Raw genomic sequence first — 12487 nt, 5'->3', positions numbered from 1 at the left:
GATCATACACAAGAGGTGAAGTCCTTCGACAAAAGCATTAGCCTTATAGGCTTGCCTAAGTTGGGAAGTTTCCCTGGCAAATTTGCCTGTGTTAAACATAATAGGCTTAGCTGTGCTAGAGAGCTGATATTTGATTTTATCCCTCTCAGGATGATTGGCTACCAGCTCTAAACTTCCCTTTGCAAATCTCCTACATGGAGGCTCCACTTGGGCCTGGAGAAGCACAGACCTTCAGACTCTGAACACCAAGAGGTGCAGAGACGAGGACCGAGGGAATCCCCACCAGGGGTGGAAGGGGAAGGAGGACTAGATCCTTGGGCACTGAGGTCAGGTCCCCCAAGGTAACACGAGGCAAACACCTATACTTGGGCATACCGTGAGTGTACTGCCCACCCTGCTGCCCAGTGGATTCCCTGGCTGAGGTGGTCTAAGATGTGATGTTGGAAATCTTTAGGATTCTGCTTCCTGGAGATTTCAACATCTATGCCTTAATAGGACCAAATTGGGACATCATGTCTTTCATGACAACCATCAAGCTGTCCCAGGTTGTCACTGGCCCAACACAGGACTGGGGGACCTATTAAAATGGTCCACCAGTGAAGACTTATGAAATCTGAGCAATTCCTGAATGCATTGGGGCATTTTTCAGTAACTAGAGCTGGCAATTCTGTTGAGTCCCTTGTCGCGCTGTGGAATGGGGAAGTGCTACAGGCCACTGATACAATCGCTCCTGAGTGCCCTTTTCTGCACTGTGGAGCTCAGAGGGCTCTCTGGTGTTTTGATAGCATTGAGGGCTGCTGAGACAGACTGTGGTTTTTTAATGGGTTGGTTGCTTTCTGGCTTCCTCTTGTGCCTCTACTATTTTGTTTGTTTTTCTGAAAATGTTCTGTTCCCTGCCTTTATCTGTCCCTTATAGATCTCCCCCTCCCTGACCCTTCTCCCCCCAAAAGACATACCTCAAGTGATGGATTGCGGCCATGGCACTAGGGAGCACTGGCGACAGTGCAGAAGGCATCGGGAGCTTTTCCATAACCACCTAGGAGAAACCAAGTGGGCAGAACAGAGCAAGTGAGGGCCAGTTCCCCATATGGACTCCAGGAGGGCTGCTCCAGCCCCAGTCCTACACTTCCATCCCAACCTCACCCTCCGACTGGTTTTGTCTGAGCCCTCGGGCACCTTGGAGCCCTCCGCATAACCCCCAGAACAGGAGTTACAATTCTATACTATCACGGGTAGAATTAGTGGTCCTGTTCTAAATGGTTGCATAGTCTTTCTTTCTATGACCTCCCCAAAACCTCCCCCAAATTCGAACCCTGGGCTCTCCACCCACCGCCTCGCTGACACTTCCCCACTAGATTTCTGGTGCTGCCTCTCACTCACCACTATGGCCCATGCCAATTCCTCCTTGGAGCATGGAAGCTCCAGTTGCTCCTGACGGTTCTCATTAATAGCCGTACATAAAGCTGAGATACTGTCGAGGAAGCGGATGTCCTCTTTGTCATCCCGATTGATCTGGAGGTAGGAAGAGAGTCAGGCTGTTAATCAGGGGCGTGGTTCATTAATATTCTTTCCTTCTCATCATAATTGCTCAATTGTGATTATTCAAGATTTTAATTTAAAGAGGAATTCTTCGGGCTGCACATAAAAAACTATTAATTAAAGCCCGCTTTTCTGCAGGGAACAGGACCTGAGTCATTCTGGGCTGATTCATGGTCGCACGAGTGAATAAGAAGCAACCAACTAAAGGGGCAGAAGCCAGGAAGCGGAAGCTACTTTAAAAGAAAGGAGGAGGAAAAGACTAAATAAAGACACAGCTGCTGAATGGGCGTTACTTCTGAGCAAGCGTACAGTAGTGTAGGCTCTTGTCCATGGGGATTTTTATGGGGAACATAGCGGTGGATTTAGTACCACTGGCTGAATTGCACAGTTTTAATGCAGCTTCCTCCTGACTGCTGAAAGGCAATGCCTGGCAGCCCTAAAGGTCTCTTACATGTGAGGGGAATATCTCTGCGGAAGTGTTTGCTTGCTTGTTTTTGTTTTTACCTCCTCTCCATCGTGCATACGCTCCAGGATGATGATGCACAGATCCTCAGCTTTGCATGAAGAGGAGATGTCACTTTTTGTCTGTGATGCGGATTCTTGGGTGGGGGGGAGAGGGAACACACAGATCATGTAGACATAAAGCTCCATTACACCGGGGGTTAACACTCTCCCTACCGTCACTTCTCCGCCCGTGTTTTTGTTCCTCAGTTACTTCCTCTTTTCAAAAGAGGAAGTACAGAACGAGCACGAGGCCCATTGAGTCTGCTGCTCTAATGGCGCTGCTTCTCCTGCACGCAGCAGGAAAGACAGCAGCAATTCCGAGTTTTAAAAAACATCAGAGTAAGTGAGGGTTTTTTTTGTCACGCAAGGAAGGCCAGAAGGGGCAGACGACATCATGTGAGGGACCTGAGCAAACTCCATGAGTGCCCAGTAATGAGCTTGTCGGATGGAGCTCATAGTCATATCCCCTTCCTTCACCAAAGGCAGAGCCAGATCCTTCTCAAGGAAGCCCACCTTACCTTACTAACCTATAGTGCCTTTGTTTGAGGCCCTTGGGGGGTTGTTTCAGGAGTGGGCAGCGATATGAGTGGACACCTTCATTCCTGCCCTCCCTGGCTTGCCCTTCCTATTCTTTTTATCTCTAGTGGAGTTGGGGGGGGGGAGCAGTTCTATTTCCTTTCCTCTCTTACTCAAAGCTCCCTGGAGGAATCCTCTCCGTTTCCCTCCGCCCAACCTGTCTCTCCAAAATCCCATGTTACCCAAACTTCCCATGCCCCAACCTTTCTCAGTTATAGGTGCAATGGATCAAAGACTATTCAGAAACTGCAACTAGCGTGGAATTAGGGTGACCATATGGAAAGGAGGACAGGGCTCCTGTATCTTTAACAATTGTATAGAAAAGGGCATTTCATCAGGTGTCCTTTGTATGTATGCAGCACCTGGTGAAATTCCCTCTTCATCACTACAGTTAAAGCTGCAGGAGCCCTGCCCTCTTCTGTATCTGGTCACTCTAGCTATACTAGAGATCACTATATGATTGCTTTCTGGTAAGTCCTTTGTCGACCATATTACACTAGTCCTGTATCAGCTGCAGTGGTTGCCCATCTGTTTCCAGGCACAACTGAAGGCGCTGGTGCTAACTGTAATGTACTAAATGGCGTGGGATTGGGATAGCTGAAGGACCACCTCCTCCCATATGAATCTGCTAGGTTGGTGGGCACAGAGTTCTCTCTGCATGGAGAGAAGCAAAATGGTCCAGATGATGCCAGGGGTGGGGCTTAAGGGTGGGGTGGGGTGGGGCTTCAGCTGTTCCACCCCGATATCATCCAGCTGTCTAGATTGACACTGGTGGACAAGCTGATCACCAGGACCGATCCTGCACCCCTCCACTGCTTCAGACATGATCTCCCACCCCTCTCTTCCAGCCCCACTGCCATCAGCATTCTTTAAGCTCATAGGCTTTTGACACACACTTTCCCAGGATGTAGAGTGCTTCCGTTTCATGATGGCAGCCTATCTATTCCCTTCCAGCTCCCCCGGTTTTCCATTTAAACCCAACAGTTATGTGTGTGTGTGTGTCCCCTCCCACTTTTCAGGTTTTCCGTCAATACTTTTTACTTCTTCAACCCTTGCAATTTCCCCCAAGCCCATGTAATGTCATTTTACTTATTATTTATTGCATTTTTATTCCGCTGAATAGCTGAAGTTGACTATCTTGGCTGGATACACAGCGGTGCTGCACTTTCCTGATGAGCTTCCCCCTCCCCTCCCAAGTCCCGGGCTTCTCCTCACCTGCACTCAGGCATCTCTGTGAGTTGTGGCCTTTGTCTTGTGCAGATGCATCTCCCTGGGCCACGATGTTGGGGGCTCCAGGGCATTGTCCCCCATTGCCCACCAAGATGGATTTTTTCCACGGACAAATGGGGAACCATCTGGCCTTTGGGCTCAGCCCACCATCCTTCAGCAGGGGCCTGATCTTGTTCTTCCTCAGGAAAGAGGTGAACTGCCAGCCCCTGCGATTTCCACAGGATGTGGCTGCAGCGGCTCCCGGTTCTTTGCCGCTTCCTTTTTTTGGGTCCACCTTAGATTGGTGGGAGTGAAATAAGCGCTGCAGCTTGGACAGCCTGGAAGAGAGTGAGGAGAACATGAGGAACGGGGCTTGCAGAGGCCTCCTGATCTGCAGGACTAAACTGAGTTTGGGGCTTACTGTGGCTGATGCTATATTGGGTTGTGGGATTTTGCTGTGGCTTAATTCTCATTAAAGCAGAGCTGCCCTTTGGGTTGGGAGGATGGGAAAAATACAGATTTTTCTTTAGATTTCATAACACACACACACCCCTACTTCCCAGAATTGTTACCAAAAATCCTAACAAATCTGGGTTTTTCCTGTCATATGGTCACCCTAGAATGGGACAGCACCCTCTAGTGGTTCTTTTGTAGCGCAGCTTCACCTGCACATGGCAGGAAATGCTGACAAATCCCAACATATTTTAGAAGAGTCGGGTTATTTGAGGCTTATTTTTTAATGTTAAGACTGGGAAAAGGAGACTTACAGGTGGCTCATGGCAGCGTCAACATGAGCCACGAACATCCGTGAGCAGCCAGTCATGAGGGTGCTATAAATCACTCAAATACAGGAGCCCAGTGACTTGATGTCAAATTATTTTGATTGACTTGTACCCTACCCTGAGATGTTTTACATAGGGAGGAGGGTGGTCAGAAATATTCAAAGAATAAATTGCTGATCTTCCCCATCCCTTCTCAATGATATGGGCGGGGTAGGGGGGAGGTATGTGAGTTTTTCTCTGAATATCTGGATCTTTTATAGAAAACCCCACCAGAAGAAGAAGCCAACTAGGGAGCATGGTGAACAATGATCAGTCAAGAATGCAGAAGCTGCTAAGAAATTCCACTTACATGTCTCACACTCTCTCTCTCTCTGTTAAGATATCGAAAACCGATGATCTAACCAACTGTGGTCTGAAAGCATTCAGCCTCTTCCCACACTGAGCAACTCTGCCCTCCTGGCTCATGAAGAAGTGGAGGACATGTCACAATTACCTTAGCAACGTCGTAACCATGGGCATTATTGCTGTTCAGTGGCACTAGTCTTGGCTTGGCCTTTCATCCATGTTGAGCCTTTAACGCTTACACATGTGTTTGCTTCTCATTCAAGCTAGATTTGCACATGTGCTTCCTTGGAATAGTCTACTTCAGAAATCAACATTCTTATTTAACCCAAATTAAATTTTCATAACGCTAATAAAAGTATAACATGAATATGGGTGTTGGAATTTTTCTTAAGGCCAACACAAGGGCTACAGCTGTGTGTGTTTTGTGATATAGAATTGGAAAGTGTACTTTTGGACCTATGGGGCGCAGGCCAGGCAGAGTTGTTTTGACAGTGGAACTGCAGTGCAACCCAAGGCATGCTGGTTTTTACTGGTCAAAAGAAAAAAGAGTTGTTTTTGGTTGTTTTAGACGCCTCAGAAAAGAACGGTTGTGTGAAGGTGAAGGTGTAAACTTTTTGATAAAAGACATTTGAATAATTTTATGTGAAGCTGTGCCCTCCCAGCCCCCTTCAAAACTATTATTTTTAAGGAAAATCTTGAAAAATGTTAGGACCGTCTTCTTTATCTGCCTATCTGGCCTCTAGCCTTGCTCTTCCGCCTCCCTCTTTAGCTCTCTTTTGACTAGCTAGGCCTCCATGGCAGCCATTTTGTGACTAGCCACATCTAGTTTTGTGGTGGCGCCCAGAGCAGTTTCTCACATTCCCAAATGTGCCCACAGGTCCAAAACATTTTGGGTCCATGTTCTAATCAGTGTGATGTTTTTGTGGTCCTTTACATTAAAAGTCTTCAATTTCATATATGCTAAGTAAGAAATCATGAGGCATTTTCATGTAAACACATATAGGATTACCCCAACTCCTTTCTATTATAATGTAAGACACTTCTTTTCCCTCCATTTTTTATGGCATGAAAAAAGCCCTCTGAATCCTGATCTAGGGCCTCAACATAGAATCATAGAATCATAGAATGGCAAAGTTGGAAGGGGCCTACAAGGCCATCGAGTCCAACCCCCTGCTCAATGCAGGAATCCACCCTAAAGCATCCCCGACAGATGGTTGTCCAGCTGCCTCTTGAAGGCCTCTAGTGTGGGAGAGCCCACAACCTCCCTAGGTAACTGATTCCATTGTCGTGCTGCTCTAACAGCCAGGAAGTTTTTCCTGATGTCCAGCTGGAATCTGGCTTCCTTTAACTTGAGCCCGTTATTCCGTGTCCTGCACTCTGGGAGGATTGAGAAGAGATCCTGGCCCTCCTCTGTGTGACAACCTTTTAAGTATTTGAAGAGTGCTATCATGTCTCCCCTCAATCTTCTCTTCTCCAGGCTAAACATGCCCAGTTCTTTCAGTCTCTCTTCATAGGGCTTTGTTTCCAGACCCCTGATCATCCTGGTTGCCCTCCTCTGAACACGCTCCAGCTTGTCTGCGTCCTTCTTGAATTGTGGAGCCCAGAACTGGACGCAATACTCTAGATGAGGCCTAACCATGTCTTAATCTGCCCTGGTGTGTGAACCAGCTTTGTGTGTGTGTAGAGAGAGAGAGAGAGCTAGGGAGGGGATACTGCACCACAGACAGGCAACCTTTTGAGCAGTGAACCCAACACCCCTGAGAAATATACAAACTGAACACCAAGAAAAGGCACTATCAGTTGCTGCCTGTTCCACCACCACCACCCCCTCCTCTCCTTCCCTCTCCTGAAGACAGAGCTACTGTGCTGGATGGGGGACAGGGCAGCAGCTGACCCTCTTCCTGGGTGGGTGACACGGCAGCTGCTGCACTTCAGTTGCAAGAGGGGAGAAGCTCACTCCTGCTCTAGCCGGGAATGTGGGCCATGGAATGGCAGCCAAACAACGGTTCTGGATTAAAGCTGCTGCTGGTGAGTTGGTGGGTGGGGGCTGATATCCACAATCTGCTGCCCCTCCCAGCCAGCTGCCTGAGCACGTTATTTCAGTCTGCCTAATAGGAGGGCTGGCCCTGCATACGTATTTTTTTATGTTTGTAGAGCTTCTCTAAATCAGTGATAAAACCCGCTCCCTTGCTGGGCTTTCTTCTTGCAGAGCCATTCTGGGAATACAATGGACATAATAAACATGCCTCCTACTTTCCTCCCCCCAATTTTTTTTGACAGTTCCCATGGTGGGGAAGTCCCATAGATTCCATTTGAACAGCCAGCAGATGGCGCTGCAACATTACAGGACTATCCCACTATCTAGGAAATACACCAGCTCTTTGATAGCGGAGAATGTGAGTTAAATCTCAGTGGAATAAACCTCAGTATCAGGGGAAGAGGCCACTGGAGGATGACAATGCCATGAAAAGAACTCAGAAACATCCGTGAATATCCAGTCTTGACTGCATTGCATAAGCTTCATGTGAAGGAGCCCAAAAGATCCTTCAAGTTTATTAAAAACATTCAAAGTTGTAATTGAAAAGCAACAGAAGTAACATGTCACAAATTATCAAATTCCATGATACGTCCCTCAGAACAAAGGAGGAAGCTTTACACTTAGTAACAGTCTGTTTAACTTTCCTAAATGTTCTGAACAATTCCAACTCTTGTTCAAGCTGATTTTCTTTAGCTCTCCCTTGACCAACCTCAATAGATATGAATTCTTTATTACATAATATCCAGTTGGTTACCCATGTCATCAAGCTCCAGGGCCTCTCCCATGTTTTCTGACCTTTATCCCATTTTTTTTTAAAAAAAATATTGTGGCTAATGACGAGCTATATCAAGCTATACCTTTGGGGGCTGGACATGTTGGTGAGCACGCCCCCTTGGGGGCTGGACATGTTGGTGAGCACGCCCCCTTGGGGGCTGGACATGTTGGTGGGCACCCCCTCAGAGGGCAGCCGTGTTGTCCTCCTTTTTGGTTTCCAAAATATGGTCACCCTAAAATTACTTATTTATGTTACAGCTGGAATTTCCATGATTCTTTTCAATGTGTTAAGTGTTAAATTCCATAGTTTGCAGATGATCAAAGCAATGCAATAAACCAGCATTCTGAACACATCTTATGCGTTTTTAAAAAAATTCTATGAGAGTTTAGACACATAGTTTAAAAGGGGAGGGGAATGAATTTGGATCAACTGTGGCATTGATAGAGTACCTGCAACCCAGATTGCTGGAAAATATGACTACCTCTGGCATCGGTTTTTGAACCCACACCAAACTAGCCATCACTACCAGTTCTAAGAATTTGGAGGTCCCTGTTACTTCTAGTTATAAAAAGAACCACCATTTGTAACGGAGAGTCTTGTGACACCTTAAAGGCCAACATGTATATTATCGCATAAGCTTTAGTGGGTGTGGTCCATGAAACATGTACCGTATTTTCCGGCGTATAAGACGCTAACACTAAGAGGGCTCACAACTCACTGCGATTTACCATGACATGTGAGCTTAGTCACTGCCTGTCACTTCAAGAGCCCGACGTCATGAGAACACATGTTGCAGCAAGAGTGAGTCTGCCCACTTCTCCTATGAGCCTTCACCTGCCCTTCTTTCTTCGATATTATGGCAAGGAGGGCATGCACGGACTTCGATGACTGCATTGCCTCTCACTGCCATTTTTGCTGAGCAGTGGCTCTGGGTTTGCCCTTGAAAACCCTAGCTAGTAAAACAGCATTTGTTAATTGCTTTGCACCTGCTTCAAATGCTTTGTGAATGGTAAAACATTCAATGACTTGATTCAGTGTTTATTAATCATTCAGAAATCTGCATTTTAAAAAGGGGGGAATGAGAAAATGTCAAATGATTTAATCAGGGAATAACTCTATTTTTTTTCTAACCAGTAATTAATCATACTTCTGTAACCATCCAAAGAGGGCAGTGTTATGGATATTTGACTGCATTGTGGGTCTGGAATTTTCAGTAGCCAATATTGTTGTTGTTTTTAATTCTTATAAAAATAACATTTGCTTAAAATGTTCAAGTTAATGAGTGACCCACCCAGTAACAATGAATGAATGACAATGGCTGCATTTGGGCAACACTTTAGTCAATGGCGGAGGGAGTAATCAACTCACAGTTGTTGTTTTTGCAGGTACTCTCCACGCGACATGGTGCCACGCCCCCATGGAGGAGTTGAGGCTCACGTTGAGTGGATCAATAGTCAACCTGACATTTGACTGACACAGCGCCCACCCCCTCCTTCCTCCCTTAGTCGTCTTGCTGGTATCCCATCAGCCTTTGCAAGTTCTGCAGGCTGGATTGGACTGGCAGTTGCCGCTTCAGACGCTCTTGCCAGGGAACTCTGTAGCCAGCTGACTACAACAGGTCGAAAAACTCCACTGAGCCCAACAGACAACACGCTAACCACCTGTTGTGTGACTAGTCAACTCTGCAGCTGTTTGTGTTTCTCCAGGTGCAGGGGGCTGAGGAAAAAGTCAACTGCGGGGTGGTTTTTGCCCAACAGACAACACAATTACCATTCAACTGACAGTTGACTACTAAAACCACCTGTGGTTATTGTGTTGTCCGAATTGAGCCAGTGATTATCTTCAAAAGGGAGAAAGTAGAATGATATACTTACTTTGGTGTTGTGACCAGATCTGCTAATATTATTACAAACTCCAGTTTTCCTGGGGCAACAGGTTACACAGTCTTGCTAATGCAGTCCATTCACCCTTACCCACAGAGATTGTGAAAGGGCTTTCTCTTGTGTTGCCCCCAAACTTTGGGATTGTGCCCTGTCAAGAACTACAATTGGCCCCCACTTTTTTGGAGCAACTCTACACCAGAGAAAATCCCACGATCTACTGCAGCTTTCTGCTTCTGTTTTTGTCCCACAATCACCAGGTGTTGTGTTTACACACATTTCCCTCCCCTCTCCCCTTTTCCCCTTTAACCCTATAGGTTTCATTTATACAGCCACTGCCTCTACTTATAGCATGATTTCCTCTTTACATGCTGAAATGGAAAGAGAATCTTTTTGTTACTAGTTTTTAAACCCCGTTTCAATTTAAGGTAAGGAAATTCTTCTAAAGAACGGGAGAGGCACTGGATGATTATAGCATCATGTAATCAACCCAGAAATGTTTGTGAGTGGCCAGTCATGAGCATGCTATACATAGCTCATTTTGAGAAGCCCTTGGACTTTAGAAAGGGTGTGAAGCCCCATCTTTTCAATTTAACTTTTTTAAAGAGGCGGTCTAGTGTTTTTACTGTTTTAAATGTTTTTCTTTATTATTGTTGCAGGATTTTGTTTGAAATTGTTGTACACTGTCCTGATAGCGTTTTAGCAGATTAGGTGATATATAAATGTTAATAAATAATAAATCAATACTTTGTCCCACAGAGTGTAATACAGCCACTGAAAATCAACTCCTATTCTATCAGCATACTCAGTTCCTTTGTTCTGTTTCCTATTCATGCTAGAATGTAATACTAGAAGAACAGCTTTCCTAAACCTGGTGAACTGCTGATTTGTTGGACTATAATTGCCATAAACCCCAACTATGTTGCATGGGGATGCTGGGAATTGTAGCCCAATACTTCTGAAGGGCACTGCGACATCACTGACCTTTACACTAGGCCCGCCGCATCAGGCCAAGCACCACCACCTGAAAACCTGAGGGAGGGTTAAATAAAACCTTTCCCCTAGCTATGAGGGAAACAGGTTTAATATAGGATCTGTTCTCAATATACTGTGGGAATACTCTGGTGTGGGTGTTTAATAACTGTAAGGCAGGTAAATAATGCCAAGCTGACATGTGGTATTTGGTAGCTAACAAAATAAAAATAAGTTTATTGTTGTTTAAAAACTTTAAAGCAAAATGTAATTCTTTCAATCCTGCCTGATCTAAACTTGCCACACACCAACTACCTAACTCTCTTCACACCAATCCTAAATCCCTAGAATCCAAACTCTTCTTACTCTCCTCACTCACACTCAAACTCACAAACTCCCAACACTCTCCTTATATACTCGTTCCCCCACCTATTACATCATAAACCACACCCACTCAGTTCTAACATTCCATACTTACTAGACATACTAATCTAGACATATACAATTGTAGGGTAACGCCACAGGCACCAGGTTGGGGGAAGTCTGGGCCAGAGCATAATGGAATATAGATCTTATTTATTCATCTATAAGGTCTCAAATTTAATTTCTTTTTGGGTGTTAACATTTTGAAGGGACTGGAAAGAAATATTTCCTGCCAAAACAAATGTTTTATATGAAAAATGAGCTGTCCCAACAGAAGAGAAATTCTGTTGACTTTCAGATCTACTTCCTGAGATCTATTAATTCGCATGTGTGGGCCAACAGCTGAGTTCGCATACTCCAATTAAATAATGCATTCATGTAGAAGTGGTACACTTATTTTCCAGTGGAGCTACCCAGAAGTAAAGTGTTATTCTACATGGGAAGTAGTATCAGATTTTGATCTAGAATGTCAAAGCCAGTCAGTAATCAAGAGCTGTGCTAGCCATCATTCGAAAGAGTTTGCATTAAAAAGAATAAGTACATATTGATACAAATACTTTCTTCTTCCAGGTACATTGCAAGCTGGTTTAATTAATGGAAGAGGAGCAATGTGTGGGTATATTAAGAAGCCTTGTGCTGCATAAATTAAAACTGGCTGGAAAACCTGCTGGAATTTCCCCCTCTTAAATTTAAATTTAGACAAATATTCCTCTTCTTATATTTAACTCTCTAAACATACCACATTAGCAACGCCCCTAAGAAATGTGCAAAGTATTCTGGTATAGTCAGCCTCTGCTAGGAGGCTCCCAGGACAGCTGGTTTCCCAAGGCCCTGAGCTTTCTAACCCGGGCACTTGAAGCAAAATAAACACTTGTGGGGCTTTTCTTAACAAGAAATTTTATTTTAATTTGAAATAAACTTAACAAAAAGAAGAGCATACATAATAATAAATCAAGATTACTAAAGAAACAAATGAATTCACTAATTATAATTCTTAATCAATAACTAATACGCTTATGGAACATCTATAGTAAAATGGCCTAACTAGGAACTCAATATCTAACGAAAGAATACAAATACAATTTAGACAGCATAAAAATGGACTGTATGCGAGTTTGTGTTAATCTCTCTGTGTGTGTGGTGTGTGTATCCATCAGATAAAATATAGGCAACTGTACTTGGTTGGAATTTGACCAAAAGTTTGAAGGGCTTCAACAAAGGAGATAAATGGAATCTATAGAGCCGCAATAACTTTCTTAAAGTTAGGATTCCTTGCTTGCTGCAATTGCTGAGCAAGTTTATACGTAATCAGAGGCCTTTGCTAGACCGGGCTTTATACTGGAGCTATATCCTGGGGATCGTCCCTGTGCATCTACATGACGCACAGGGGATCCCAGCATCAGGGAGGGATGATCCCTCCCTTGCACCGGGATAGAGCCCTCCC

Source organism: Elgaria multicarinata, chromosome 4 (genome assembly GCF_023053635.1).
Source record: "Elgaria multicarinata webbii isolate HBS135686 ecotype San Diego chromosome 4, rElgMul1.1.pri, whole genome shotgun sequence".
In the NCBI taxonomy this organism is placed as follows: Eukaryota; Metazoa; Chordata; class Lepidosauria; order Squamata; family Anguidae; genus Elgaria; species Elgaria multicarinata.
The sequence above is the reverse complement of the archived record's forward strand: the minus strand, read 5'-3'. Positions refer to the sequence as shown.